This window comes from Periplaneta americana, chromosome 4 (genome assembly GCF_040183065.1).
Source record: "Periplaneta americana isolate PAMFEO1 chromosome 4, P.americana_PAMFEO1_priV1, whole genome shotgun sequence".
Taxonomy (NCBI): Eukaryota; Metazoa; Arthropoda; class Insecta; order Blattodea; family Blattidae; genus Periplaneta; species Periplaneta americana.
Window position 1 is genome coordinate 96538029 of NC_091120.1, and position 13990 is coordinate 96552018.

Here is a 13990-nt window from a genome sequence, read left to right on the forward strand (position 1 = left end):
AAAAAATAACTTTTTATCTGCCTCCACCAGAATGTCAGTTCGAGAGTTAAACGGAACAGATCTTCTAGGTCGCAGTGCTGGGTCGTAAAGGAGAAGCGAAGCGAGCATCAAGTCGGCCGTCGTTCAATTCAAACACATCCATATTTCTGCGTCCTCATTCCCTTCGTGAGGAATCACACCAACGAGGAAATAATAATATATGTTGATATTCTGAAATCTGTTATTTAATGACTGTATCAATTGCGCTATTAGTCTATATAGCGTCGATGGAATTGGTAATGACGAAATGGTATTTGCTGAGATGAGTTCGAGGATTCGCATGGAAGTATTGTATGACATTAGTCCAACAGTTGGGTAAAATCTCGTAAAATACTCACGCTCAAGCTCAGCCTAGAAGCACGAGTCACGTTTGTTACCCCTAAGGTCTAGGCCACAATCTAGTATATACAGTCACGAAACTCAATACTTAGTAAATATGCATCCATAGATTAGTTACTAACCACTAGGATCGCTACTATCGTCTCATTACAGACAATGCAAAATAGTACCTGCACAGTCTATTGTTCCTAGCACCCTCACAACTCAAGCTTCGTGACTGTATTTACTAGACTGTGGCCTAGGCCATGTCAGTAGCACAAATGCTGATATTTGTATTTATGGTATAAGTCTATATTTATTACACTTAAAATGTAATGTTTTTATTATAAAAAACTGGCGTTTTACTTGTATTAACGATGCACACGTATTGTTTAAATTACATTAGATGTGTTTATAACAAAAATTCACTAGGTTTACAGGACAAAATAATATAGGTCTAGTAATTGATTTTATATTCGAGAGGTGGTTCACTTACTCAATACATTAGAGTTGACTTAAGGCTAGATAACTGGATATCATCTTTTAAGACGAATAATACACGCACAATCCGTGTTACGTAGTATACCAGCAATAAACTAAATTTTAAAATCAACTACTAATAAAAAGGATAACGAAAGAATTTTATTAGTGACCTCAATGCTGTATTTCTTGGCTATAATCCCCCCCCCCCACCAGTCTCAAAAACTGGTTTAATGTAGCCACGCATTTCAGACCGTACCGGAAGGTTTCAACTCAAAAGATGGGAATATGAAACAGCCATACAAATTAGCTACTGGAAGTTCACTTCAGTCACTTTCTCCTTGGATATGCCAGGTCGAAGCTCTTACTCACGACTACTGATCACAAGAGAACGGAGTCCAGTAACAAACTGGATACATTTTATCCACTTTCAAGAAGAGTTGAGGAAATGATAACAAGGCCTCTTGTGAGACGAGAATCACGCTGGATACAGAGAAGATTGCGCTATTTGTTTTGTAAATACGGAGGGAAGGAGGTCGTGGTTTATTTATATGCTGAACAGATAACGTTATGTTAGAATGAGCGAGTAAGAGGGGTATATGGTACACATTACTTTCTAAACTAAAGCTTTCCCACGGGAGATGTGCTCTACCGGGAATTAAGCTAGAAAACTTCATGTGATACTAAAATTATTAATCATTATCTTATCTTTCCGTCATCGGTGGTTTAATGGTTATCATGTTTACCACTAAATCTGAAATTCGCAGGTAAAAACTCTACCGAGGACAATGGATTTAAGGGCGATAACTATCTTTCTTCGGGAGGGAAATAAAGCTAGGATTTACGCTATGAAAAAAACTCTGTTCCTGATTGAGAGGTATGCCGGCAAAATTTACCGGTCATGGTCCATATCAGCAGACTTGCCCTACCCTTCATTTTCAATCCATGCCATACCATTAGGTCTGATATCGAGGACTGGGCATTTTTCTTCCTTATTGGTATAAGAACTGTGAACCATTATAGCACATTAGATATAAGACAAATAGACCGCCTACGCACACAAAACTAATAATAATAGCAGCAATCCTTGTACATCGGGTATGCTTGCATGAATAGAAATCGGGCGTAACTTTGTTCACACCAGATACATAATTAGATTTGAAAACTGTCTTTCATCTGCAATCCAGGAAAGAAAAGTTTGTCTGAATTTATTTGGCGCGCAGTAAATTATAATTTATATGTCTTTTGAATAATGGTTCAAGAAAAACTACAAATAGTTCACAACATGATAAACTGAATTTTTGCAAGCATAGGTCTATAATGATAAATTACATGCCATCTTCGTGAACCTAGTTCTTCTTGAATGTGGTAGGAAGTCAAATACAGATACATATATAAATTTCATGTTTTCTAAAAGTATTATTTAATGATGCTGTATCAACTACGAGACTATCTAGCGTCAGTGGAATAACTGGTGATAGTGACATGGTACTCAGTATATGCGGCGAAACGAACAGTAGGCCTACTGGAAATTCAAATTCAAATTTATTCACAATTTACATTTGAAATGAATACCTATGAATAGATACCCGAAATGAGCACATGCTCGTGCTCGGGTACAGAAAAATAGACTGCGCTTTTATGTAACTAGGAATCTACAAGTTACAGAAGTAAGTAAAGCGCTCTAATAAATTGGAACATAAACATATCTTTGAAAAAAGAAATTCCATGACCACCGACGTCTATATATATATATATATATATATATATATATATATGCTCAAGATGCTTTCCATTATTTTCTATAAAACATTCATAACGTTCACATAGATTTTCAAACATATTTGCAAATAGAGGTTGCTGCAGTTGGTGAAAGAGAACGAAATTTTTCTGCGTAATTCCACAATAATTGAAGACCTATCTTTCCAAAGGGGCTAAGCGCCAAAAACAATTTTCTGGTATATTTATTAAAAACACACTGCCAAATACATGCTGAGATACCTCCGATGCCATCTTTTGACGCGCGAATGAGCCACAGTTGAGCTACGACAGAGTCCATTTAGTATGGAATTCTCATAACTATGAATTTGCCTTTTTTTTTTTTTTTTTTAGATTTAATAAAATGAAATATGAAAAATTGGCACTTAGCCCTTTTTTAAAATTAGGTCTTCAAATTATTGTTGTCGGTGGAGTCTTCATAAAGATGGACTGCTTTCACATACCCATACCTAGGCATCAGGTTGTGAAAGGTTAGGTGAATGTGATGAATAAGGAAAATGTGTTCTATGGAAAATTATGCGTTCGACAAGGTGGCCTTGGAATAAAGCGAGTGTATTTATGTCCACATCAACAATTTGTGACATAAGTGTTACTCGGTGACGGCTTGTGAAACATTTCATCAAAGTTATTGGTCATTTGTAGTCCATGATGATTTATGGGTTGTTATGTGTTTTACACGTAAGGCGTCAGTATGAACAGAAATAAATAATCCACAATAAAGAATTTTCCTCTGTTATGACAACCATAAATAATTGCAGTACTAATGTCCAGTTGCATAAAACTAATGATATCTATTCCATTATCTGTATCATAAATGTATGGAATAGATAAGTCTGTGTCTGTTTCTGAAAGCAAATCTATCTATTAAATTCATTCGATAATACGCTTTAATTTCGGCCGCTAGATGGTGACATGTGTTTCCAGTTAGATTTGAGGAGTCTTGCCAACTTATTGAGTTTGAACTTCAATTTATCTGCAAAATATTACATATTTACTTTTGCTGATACAGAAATGTATCGACTTTTTAACTTCTCGGCGGATAAAACATAACATCTATCAAGAATGATAAGGATATTTAACGATTTCAGCACAGTTTCTTTAAGGCCTTCCATGAATTGGAGTTGCCAACGCTGATTGTAATTACTCACTGTAAACATGAAAACCAAACATGGAAGAAATTTCTACGACATTTAAAAGAATTTAGCTGTGGAAATATTTTGCACTTTTCTGTTCCTATATTTCAAGAATTCTTAGTAGGAGATGGTTGTCGTCTATTCACGCCACTGAAGTTCGTATGTACCTATTTACCTACGTATGTACCATTAGATTTGAAGGTGATAAAATAATTAATATGGGAATAAAGAGAGCTGACAAAAGTATAATATAAACTATAAAATAATACAGTGATACAGTGAAATAAAAGAACTAGAAGAAAAAAAAAATGAAATGCGTCTGATCGATCCACTGGCCTCCCTGTTATGTGCCTTACGCGTTATCAATTAGACTACGGAACTCGTTAGGACTACAGACCATTACGTAACATCTTTTCCTGTTATAAGGGTGAGAATACAATTCAAAAGCTAACATCTTGAAAATGGACGTCAATTCGACAGAGTTTTCGAGTGGATATTGATCTTTTCGTGTATCTAAAGGTCAAACTTTAGCTTATTTTAAGATAATCTCTCATAATATCATGAAGAATATAATTGTTATCCGACATAATTTTTCAGTTTTACTGAAATTAACTTTATGTAATTATTGTCACAGTCCAATATAAATATGATAAATCTGATTTTACTCTTTAACTAAGATAGGAATTAATTATATAGCCTTCCGAGTTGCATTCCCTTGGACATCATCAATATTTGTAACATCAAGATTTTCTGGCTTCAGTATCAACTGTTCAGTCGCATATTGAATGTTTATCGGATACTATTCTCCAACCAGGAGATTAACCGTGAAAGGAATGTGCTTACTATTGCGTCATCTATTGGAGCGAAGTAGATAGATAATATTACCATTATAACGTCAGTTTAAAAAACATGCGCTCTCGTGCATATGTTATTTCTTGTATTGAGGGATTAAAAGACCAGGAAATTAACCGTGATCTAATTATGTAACTAGGGTAGTATAAATATGTATCAGTGTTATCGTTTGTGCTTGGAGTGTTAGGCAATGGAGATGCGTGTACCCACATGTGTGACCTTATGACATCAGCATTCATTCACAGCATCACCCCGCTGCGTTTCATTCCCCTCAGACTTTCTCCTCGTTGGAGTATAGTACATACGGAGTTATCTAGTCATTTATCTTCAGATAAGTTATGGAAGGGTTTATGCAATCGATTACTGCTATCCGAGGTTTCAGAAACACTTATCGGACAAATAGTGTTATCGAATAGATAGCTGATGTTCCAGAAACCGACCATTAGCCAAGCACTGAATCTACAGTAAGTCTAAATATGTTTGCACATAAATAAATACTTGGTTGCTAGGCACACATGCGCATTAGCTAAGCGATAATTTCAGTAATGTTTGTTTTGGAGCTACTGTATTTGGCGAGATGAGTTAGAGGATTTACCGTAGGATTATCTAACATTCGCTCCATAGTTAGGGGAAACATAGCAGAAAACTCAACCAGGTAATCGGCATAAGGGAGATTCGAACCTATGCCCGAGCGCAGTTCCAATCACGAGTATCACTCGTTACCCCGAGATTACGCCAGTGCAATGGTAAAATTTCATGTTCAGAATATTCAAGCGCTTTCTAAGTGTAAAATTAAGAGACAAGCAGAAACAAGTGGCCGTGTTATTACACTGAAATCAGATCGAAAAAAAGATATAAGACAAATTGCGGCGATAGCGAATATACGAACAATAATTACTCTGATTTGAACAGATGTCGATTTTATGGGATGGAAATCCGTTACGAACTAAGCCATACTAAATTAGTGAGCTTAATACAAAGCAATGGCTGGATTAAACTATAATTTACGGAAAACCGTCGAATCCTGTCCGGGCTGGCATACATTGTTTGATGACCTATTTTCATAATTCCATAAACCATTGGAGTCCAGGTATAGTCGACTGCCACACATGGCCTGCAGATTGAGAATGTTGGTAATCACTTCTCTAGATACATAGCGGCTGCAATTATATTCCGAGCTCTCTGGCTGTAGGGTGGTGGTGGTGGTGGTGGATTTCCACTCCACTGCTTTCTATCGTCCCTTGAATTATTACAAGGCTTCATGCTCATTCCGGCGATGAGTCAGCATTTGCCTTGGGTTATTACGTACTGAGAATGATTGTGTCGTTAATTGGATTGTTCAATAACGCGGTACGTCTACATCGTGTGCACGAATTGCGTGGGGTTGAAACTGGACTTTCACCATGCCAAACAAAGATCTAACAAACGCAAAGGAAGAAATATAAGAAAAACGTTTGTTTCCCCAAAAGTTAAATTTCTACAACTGCAGCGAGACAGTACAGTACTAACCTACGTATATAAATGTATTACTTATTTGAACATTTAGTAAATAGCGATACCAACTAACTGCATGATGTGACAGCCCATGAAGACCACTGGTCCTCCTTTAGAAAGGGGTTTTAATCTCAATACTAAATGCACACAGAGTGGGATTTTCGTAAAGCAAGTCATCATGACGCACAGACTCAACCTACAGCACATTACATTGACAAGGACAACGGAAAACCTCAATGTCTCATGCAGAATTCGAAATCACGACCATGGCTTCCACGTGACAATGACTCTATTCTCCCTATCATTACACGTCTATATTGCGGCCGGTAAACGATGCCTACAATTTATTTTTTCTGAAGTTTTGGTTACTTGTAGGATTTGAGTCGACTTCCTTTGATTTTGGAAACCATATTAAGATTCTTCGATCCTGGAGTCGTGGAAGCTGAAAATATTTTTCTCAAGACCTTATGTTCGAAAATGCTTAATTAATACTTATCCAGCTTTTTAAGTTCATGCTTTGTACTATTGACTTGCCATATTATATGTCTGTATATCCATCCATCTCTCTGTCCCTTCATCCATGCCTGCATCCTTCCATTCTCCCACCCATTCACCCCACCTATTCGTCCATACATTCATTCATTAATTCATTCACTCAATCATTAATTCATTCATATTTTAAATGATTACGATTGCATATTATTGTCAATTCAGAAACGATGAGCTTGCATAGTCAATACTTATTTAATTTTCGTATTCGGATATTGATTTATCTTTTCACACTGTTCTAATGAAATACATGATTTTTTTAAGTACTTGAAGTTGCTAACCTTTTAAAAAGGGTAGGATATAAATGTGAATTTTGAACTTATTATCTGTAGTTAGGGTATGAAAAGCTCTAAGTATTATATATTTTGACCCTTATTTACTTGAAATCAGATTCTATTTTGAATTATTATTTCTTCTATATTTCTCCTTATGAAGTTATGTAAATTGTATATAAGTGGAAATACTGATTTTAATTCTTCGGCTTAGTTCTTTATCCGAAAAGCTTAATTGTAACTAGCAGACTATTTTACTTTAATTTGTAACAATTTAATAATAATAATAATAATAATAATAATAATGATAATATTTCTGTAGAAGTTCAACGGTAATGTGTATGATGACAGGCTAAAATGAATGCAGGTTTGATATCCGGCAAAGGAAGTGAATTTATAATCCCTCTTCCTCACGGACTGGTTGCCTGGATCTTGTCATACGTTCGCTCTGTGTAGCGTCAGGCGATGACCTCACTTCATCATGACTACAAGACAAAGTAACTCCCTACTCCAGACGGGTCTTCGTAAATGATCTCAGAATGACTGAAAACGAAAAGGGTTAGTGTATGAAGTCCTGAAAGTACTTATGTAATTCAGCTTCAAGGATCTTCTAATCCCAATCCCAAATTTGTTTTTTTTTTTAACCTGATACTGGACGGGCACAAGTTGGTGCTCCCACGGCATGATGTCTATACAGTACGATCCTGGGCGGAATATTGTCTGTGCCATGAACAATCAATAAGTATAACATTATAACAACATCAGTGTTTGGTTATCGTTATCATTATCAAGAAGAATAGGACAGGCGGATGCATCTGTCTTACACTCGCAGTATTGTCAGTCTCACTTCTGCCGACAATTTATGGTTCAAGGAAGAAAGAAGTAACACAACGTAGGTCTACAGCAATAGCAGAGGTGACACGTCTATTTGTAAAATATACTGATCTGTCTTTTTTGCACTCCTTGAAGGGGAAAACGAAGACTTCATTGTCTTAAGAAGAGCAGTAGTTACTGAAAGCTGTAGAATGTTACTGTAAACAAGACGCAGATATTACCACATTTATTATGTAAACACCAATGGCGTAGGATAGATTCGAACTAACTATCGTAGTTTCCACACAGCACTAGAGTTGTATCATAACTAGACAGCGGGAAAAAGTCAAATAAAAGTCATGTTTACGGTTTACAAGTACTGTACGCATAGACTTTGCCATGAGGTGTGCATGCTTCCCAAGTAGGTAGCTACAACACGGTACCGTCCGCAGAGAGCACCACGCGAACAACGAAAACAACTGCCACTCTGCGTTCTCAGTCAGTCCTCGTCTGTACGTGAACAGAGAACATTGAGATACGTAAACATATTACTCATTTGTGTTCGGTGAAGTGATAATAATGCCGAAGACAGATGTTAAAAAAACACAGGGTGTATTCCTTAATACAAGAATATGGCGTCGACATTTTTAGTAGTGATACTGGTGAAACAATTAAGTGTCGGTTATGTGTATGTGCATTAAAAAAGATAACAAAACAATCGACAGAACATCAATGTAATACACAGAAACACATGAAAAATGTCGCTCTATGTTAGAAGAAAATAAGGGTTCAAGTTCAAATTCTGCCTCAAATATGAATACGACTTTTGCCAGGATTTGTGTCGAATGATAAGTTGCAATATTCCATTCAAAACGTTGGACAATCCTCATTTTAAAGGGTTTATAGAAAAGTACACAAAATATCAGGCACCTTCTGAATCATCGATTCGAAAACAGTTCTTACCTGCACGCGCCTCTAGTATGCCTACTGTGCTTACGTAAACAACGACCCTCTGACGAGACAAACTACTCGCGTTGTAGTTACCTTCACATCCGAATGATTTTTCTTCAGCTGTCTAATCATAACAGTTGCGAATACTTTAGCCGACAATGTTAATTAAGGAAATTAATAACAGTAACAGAACACAGAACACGGACACAACATTGAAATAAAGAAAACTGAAGCTTCCCATTAATGATAACATTATGTTACAGTTTAATAAGACCTATATTTTGAATAGGTTTTAAACTGCAGGAAAGGACCGCCTTGAATTTTATCTGACGTAACAGGACGGCCCGCTACTGAAAAAGTCAGACATATGGCTGGGCGGGAAGCGAGTATCTCCTCCCATCTGTCATAATACGAATACCTCGTCTTGTTTACATACAATGATTTTGACAAGCGCTTTTCATAAATAATAATAATAAAGCAATTATTTAGGTATAGGGAGGGGAATGCTTAATATCAAGACAAGACAGTGCCTGGCCGAGAGGGTACGAAGTGGAACACACATGTTGTGAATACATTAACAGAGCATGCTCGTGCAGCAAGAAAAGGGTTGGGGTCCGCAAACATAGAATTATCCAGACGAAAACGACGCATCGATCCCTCGGACTGACAGCAACATCCGTGAAAAACATGGAAATTGCAATGCGTACGTGACAGTGCAGGAGACTGGCCGAGGATTTTCGATTTAATCCCTCGCAGGGCAGACAAAGCGGAGCAACCAGTCATGTGGACTAAAGACGGGATTAAGAATTCACAGGATGTATCTGCGTTATAGTACTAGTGTAAGTAGGTCTTTAATTTTCCACGATTCAAGATTATAGCAGCTACATGTTGTGCCACAGACCTATGTTTCGAAAAATTAAATGGTTTATTCTTCTTCTTCTTCTTCTTCTTCTTCTTATCATTACTGTTACCAGCTTCCTGTGATTGAGGTTCTGGCTGATATGTACATCTATTATCAAACAGTACATATTACTTGACGATATGTGTCAGCGGAAGAACAATTGCTTGTATACATCTGAATTCTGACTAGTGTAATGTAGCTAGTCGACGATGTATGCAATGGAGGGGGAAAGGAACTGGCCACCCTACCCCATTATCTCCTGACCTAGTTGCCTCAAAAGTAGTGCCTACTTGGTATCAGTCGACCTGGTTGGCGAGTTGGCATAGCGCTGCCCTTATATGCCCAAGGTTGCGGGTTCGATCCCGGGCCAGGTCGATGGCATTTAAGTGTGCTTAAATGTGACAGGCTCATGTCAGTAATTTACTGGCATGTAAAAGAACTCCTGCGGGACAAAATTCCGACACATCCGGCGACGCTGATATAACCTCTGCAGTTGCGAGCGTCGTTAAATAAAACATAACATTAACATCTTGGTATCACTTGTGAAGTTCCAACCAATCTTCGGACTACTAACTAACATAGGTATTATTATTATTATTATTATTATTATTATTATTATTATTATTTATCACGTTTCCTACAGAACGCTATGCGCTTTTAGGTAATTTGAGTTTAACCTTACAATTTGGTTTGGTAACAACATTTAATAGTAATAAAATACAAAAATTATTAAATGTGTTCAAGTTTTCGTGGGAATTCGTGTTGTGCTTTTCTTGTATTCGACCATGATATGATTGGTAACTGTCGTTAACGTTTCTAAATACCTAAACGAGTATCTGACAAGAAAATGCGTTATAGTAATACATTCCGAAGGAAGGCTGGCATAAATATCCAAATTGTCTTGTTCTTCTCTTTTAGGCCTAATATATTTACAACTTACTTCTTTCAGTGCTGAAGTCGAATCATCTCTCGCTCAGTCTCCCAGAACTCTTTCCCGAGGCAAATGTTGTGTTAATCAGCTCGAATGATTCTTCCGGAAGTTATGCTTGATAAATAAAAAACGCTCCATTCATATCATATCGCCTTTTAAAACTAGTTCTTCTATTCTTAGCATTTTACGCACTTATCTGATATCATCACCAAAGCTCGGAACTTGGGGATTTGTGTGTCGTGTGCATGAGTAAGGTTACAGGTACAACGAACACAAAGCTCACGCTGTAAGTGCTCAGGGACAGTCGTATGTACTAAGAAAGTGGTCACATCGAATAACAGGAAGACGGATGGGGAAACTGTGTCATTTCGAAGCCAATGACATTCAGAGAAGAAGAATTAGAAAATACGTGTTATTCGAAAAGTGTATTATAGAAGTTTAAAAATAGAAAGAGGTAAAAAGGAAGCTTTTGGAAATCTAGGAATAATTTTTCCTATATTAGCAAGTTTCGACCTGATATTTAGATAAATATTATCCTTATTTTTAACTGAAACCAAAAAGAGGTATATTACTGTCAATAATAACATTGAATTAAATCTTCCAGTTAAGGAAATATGTAGAACAAGTAAAAGCTGCTAACTTATTACTTTTTTAAACTTTAGGTACATAATTTCGTCGATGAATTCAGAGGAGATACATTATTTGTTTTCGAATGGAGAGTTTATATTTTGTAAGTTGTGCCACACACAAACTAGATGCATTCATTGAAAGACATTGCAGTCCCTTAAATTGGTGAAAAATTTGTCCATAGCAATAGATCAAGTCGTAGAGGGACCTGCCCCAGTAGTGACACACAAATTGAAAACTATTTTCGAGAAAAATTTAGGATATACTTATCTTTCTCAGATATGAGATCAGCTAGCAACTGCTGAAAATCGAACAGAAAACAGTGACAGTGAAAACGTTCAGTATTTTAAGTTTGCTCCCATCAATTGATGTAACGTGGAAATAATTTTTTCTCGTTTCATATCAGGTTTAACAGGCGAAGAAGTTATGGGTTCGAAAATCTTGGAATGTACGTAGTCATACACTGTAATAAAATGTACAGAGGAGAACAGTAAAGTTGATATACGAGTATTTCTCATGTTTATTTTTATTATATATTATATGCTGAAAATTACGTGTTTCAACCTACCGTAATATCATCAATATGTTGTTCCATCAGACCTGACAGTACCTCCGTGCTGGAAGCGGGAGTTTGTTTATATTGGAGTCCGGTCTCTTAACCACGTGCAAAGACACAAGTCCCCAAGTTCCGAGCTTTGATCATCACTTATAATTATAGCCGATTTTTTTTTACAATCAACGCCGTCATTTAAACAACATGAATTAGGCCTAAGGGTAGTTCACAATAAACCGGGAAAGGAAACGACAACGAGAACGAGAATGGAAATATTGTTAAATACATTTATTTTAACATTATTTCCGTTCTCGTTGCTCTTTCCGTTCCTGGTTTATTGTGAACCAGCCTTTAGGCCAGAGATCTATTCCTCATTATTTTCCAACACTCCTTTCGGTGTTCTCAAGTTGTTGAAGTTTTTGTGCGCACTCTTGTGTGAGCACACCTCTTACGACTACATTATAATATAGGCTATTTCTACTTTCGCATCTGCCTTTAAAAAGTAGTAACGATCTATGCAAAGAAAAGGAAAAAGGAATCTCGGGAGAAAGATTTAATCAGAGTCTAACCATAAACTGCACTACAGAGTGTCTGCACAAGTGTACTTTCTACTGCAAAGTCACTGAAGTATTTTCTACAGTTACCTCCGGAATGAAACAGCGGTGGACCATGTCTGCAAGGAGGGACTTCCGTTTAGATACAAAAGCTGAACTTTGCCCGACGCAATCTCCTATCCTACATGTTACAGTTTTATGGTGGCATATAAACTAAACACGTCCGTAATATACCACAGTTATTGCCTCTAAAATTACCATCAATCATTGAATTCGGTATATTAGTAGATGCAGGGATTCCGGGAAGGACTTTTTATTACTAGAACTGGTGACGAATGCGATCAGATAGGGGATGTCCAAACTATCATGGGTTCACATACGCGTAAACGGATAATTACACTTAATATCATAATTATACTATTCAACTAAGGAATAATGTAAGATCATTGTATTGTATGTGACTTAAAATTATAGCTTAGATCAATTTAAACTTCACGGCTTTCCCATTCTGAAGCTCCGATCAATCTACAACTTTACTATAATAAAAAAATAAGACGGCATTTAAGAATCTGAACGGAGGTCTTTACAGAGACCATACGAAAAGCAAAAACATACTTCACAAGTAAGTTGTATAATCGCATTTGTTCCTGCTCTCCTGTAAGGTTAAGAATATTTTCTTTCTTGTACTTAATTAACAACGCTTCATCAACTACTAGATTATTTAGCGTCGATGGGATTGGTGATAGCGAGATGGTACAGAGTCAGCCAGGGCTAAACCGGCGTCAGAGGAAAGTCGTACGCGTAGTAACTCCTGCGCCATCGCAGTGCTCAGACCTCTTGCTCGCGTACGTTTCGTGTTTAGTTACGTAAACACGTTCACACAGTGAGTGTGGGCTGTATACCGTACATTTAGAGTGCAGTAGTGCGTGCATTATGAAATATAGCTTTGAACAACGAGTATTTACGACAATTTTGTGAAATATGAATCTTGGAGAATAGTTGTAACAAACTTTCGTCAGTCATTCCCTGATTCGCCAGAGCCTTCTAAAGCAATGATTTACAATTTACTGAAGAAATTTCATATAACTGTATCAGTATTGGATAAGAAACGAACATGTGTGAAGCGTGTTCTCACTGAGGAGATATTAGATGGAATTGGCCACTGACTAGAGAGAAATTCTACGACATCATTCCGCCGTGTAGCTCAGCAGGTAGAAGTTCACAGTCTTCAGTAATAAGAGGTACGAAACAATTAAAATTAAAACCTTACAAAATTCGTGTAGTTCAGAGTTTAACGGAACGCAATTATCAGAGCAGACTTAGGTTTTGCATGTGGTTCCAACAGTCAGTGTATGATGGACTACTTGACCCCACCTTAATTTTTTATAGTGACGAAGAATGGTTCCACCTCAGTGTTACGTGAACACTCAAAACAATCGTTACTGGTACAATGAAAATCAACACCGTTTTCACGAACAACCGCTACATTACATAAAAATAAGAGTATGATGTGCAATGAGCGGACGAAGACTGATTGGCCTCATTTTCTTTGAGGAAACTGTCAACGAACAAAGATATACACAGTTCATACTCCGTCCATTTTTTAATGAGCTGAGTGAAGAACTCAAAATATTCGGCACGAAATTCGAGCCATTTCAGAGAACGAACTGCGGCCAGTCTTCAGGAGATACGCAGCCTGCCAGATATCACAAGGACGTCATTTCGAACATGAACTTTGAATTCT

At 37.0% G+C, this 13990-nt stretch overlaps 1 protein-coding gene across 1 annotated transcript in view; it reads right to left on the bottom strand.

Moving 5' to 3' along the window:
- Positions 1 to 13990, bottom strand: part of LOC138698069 (methylcytosine dioxygenase TET-like) — a 540067-nt gene that overhangs the window by 56429 nt on the left and 469648 nt on the right. The gene's annotated exons all lie outside the window — the stretch shown is intronic.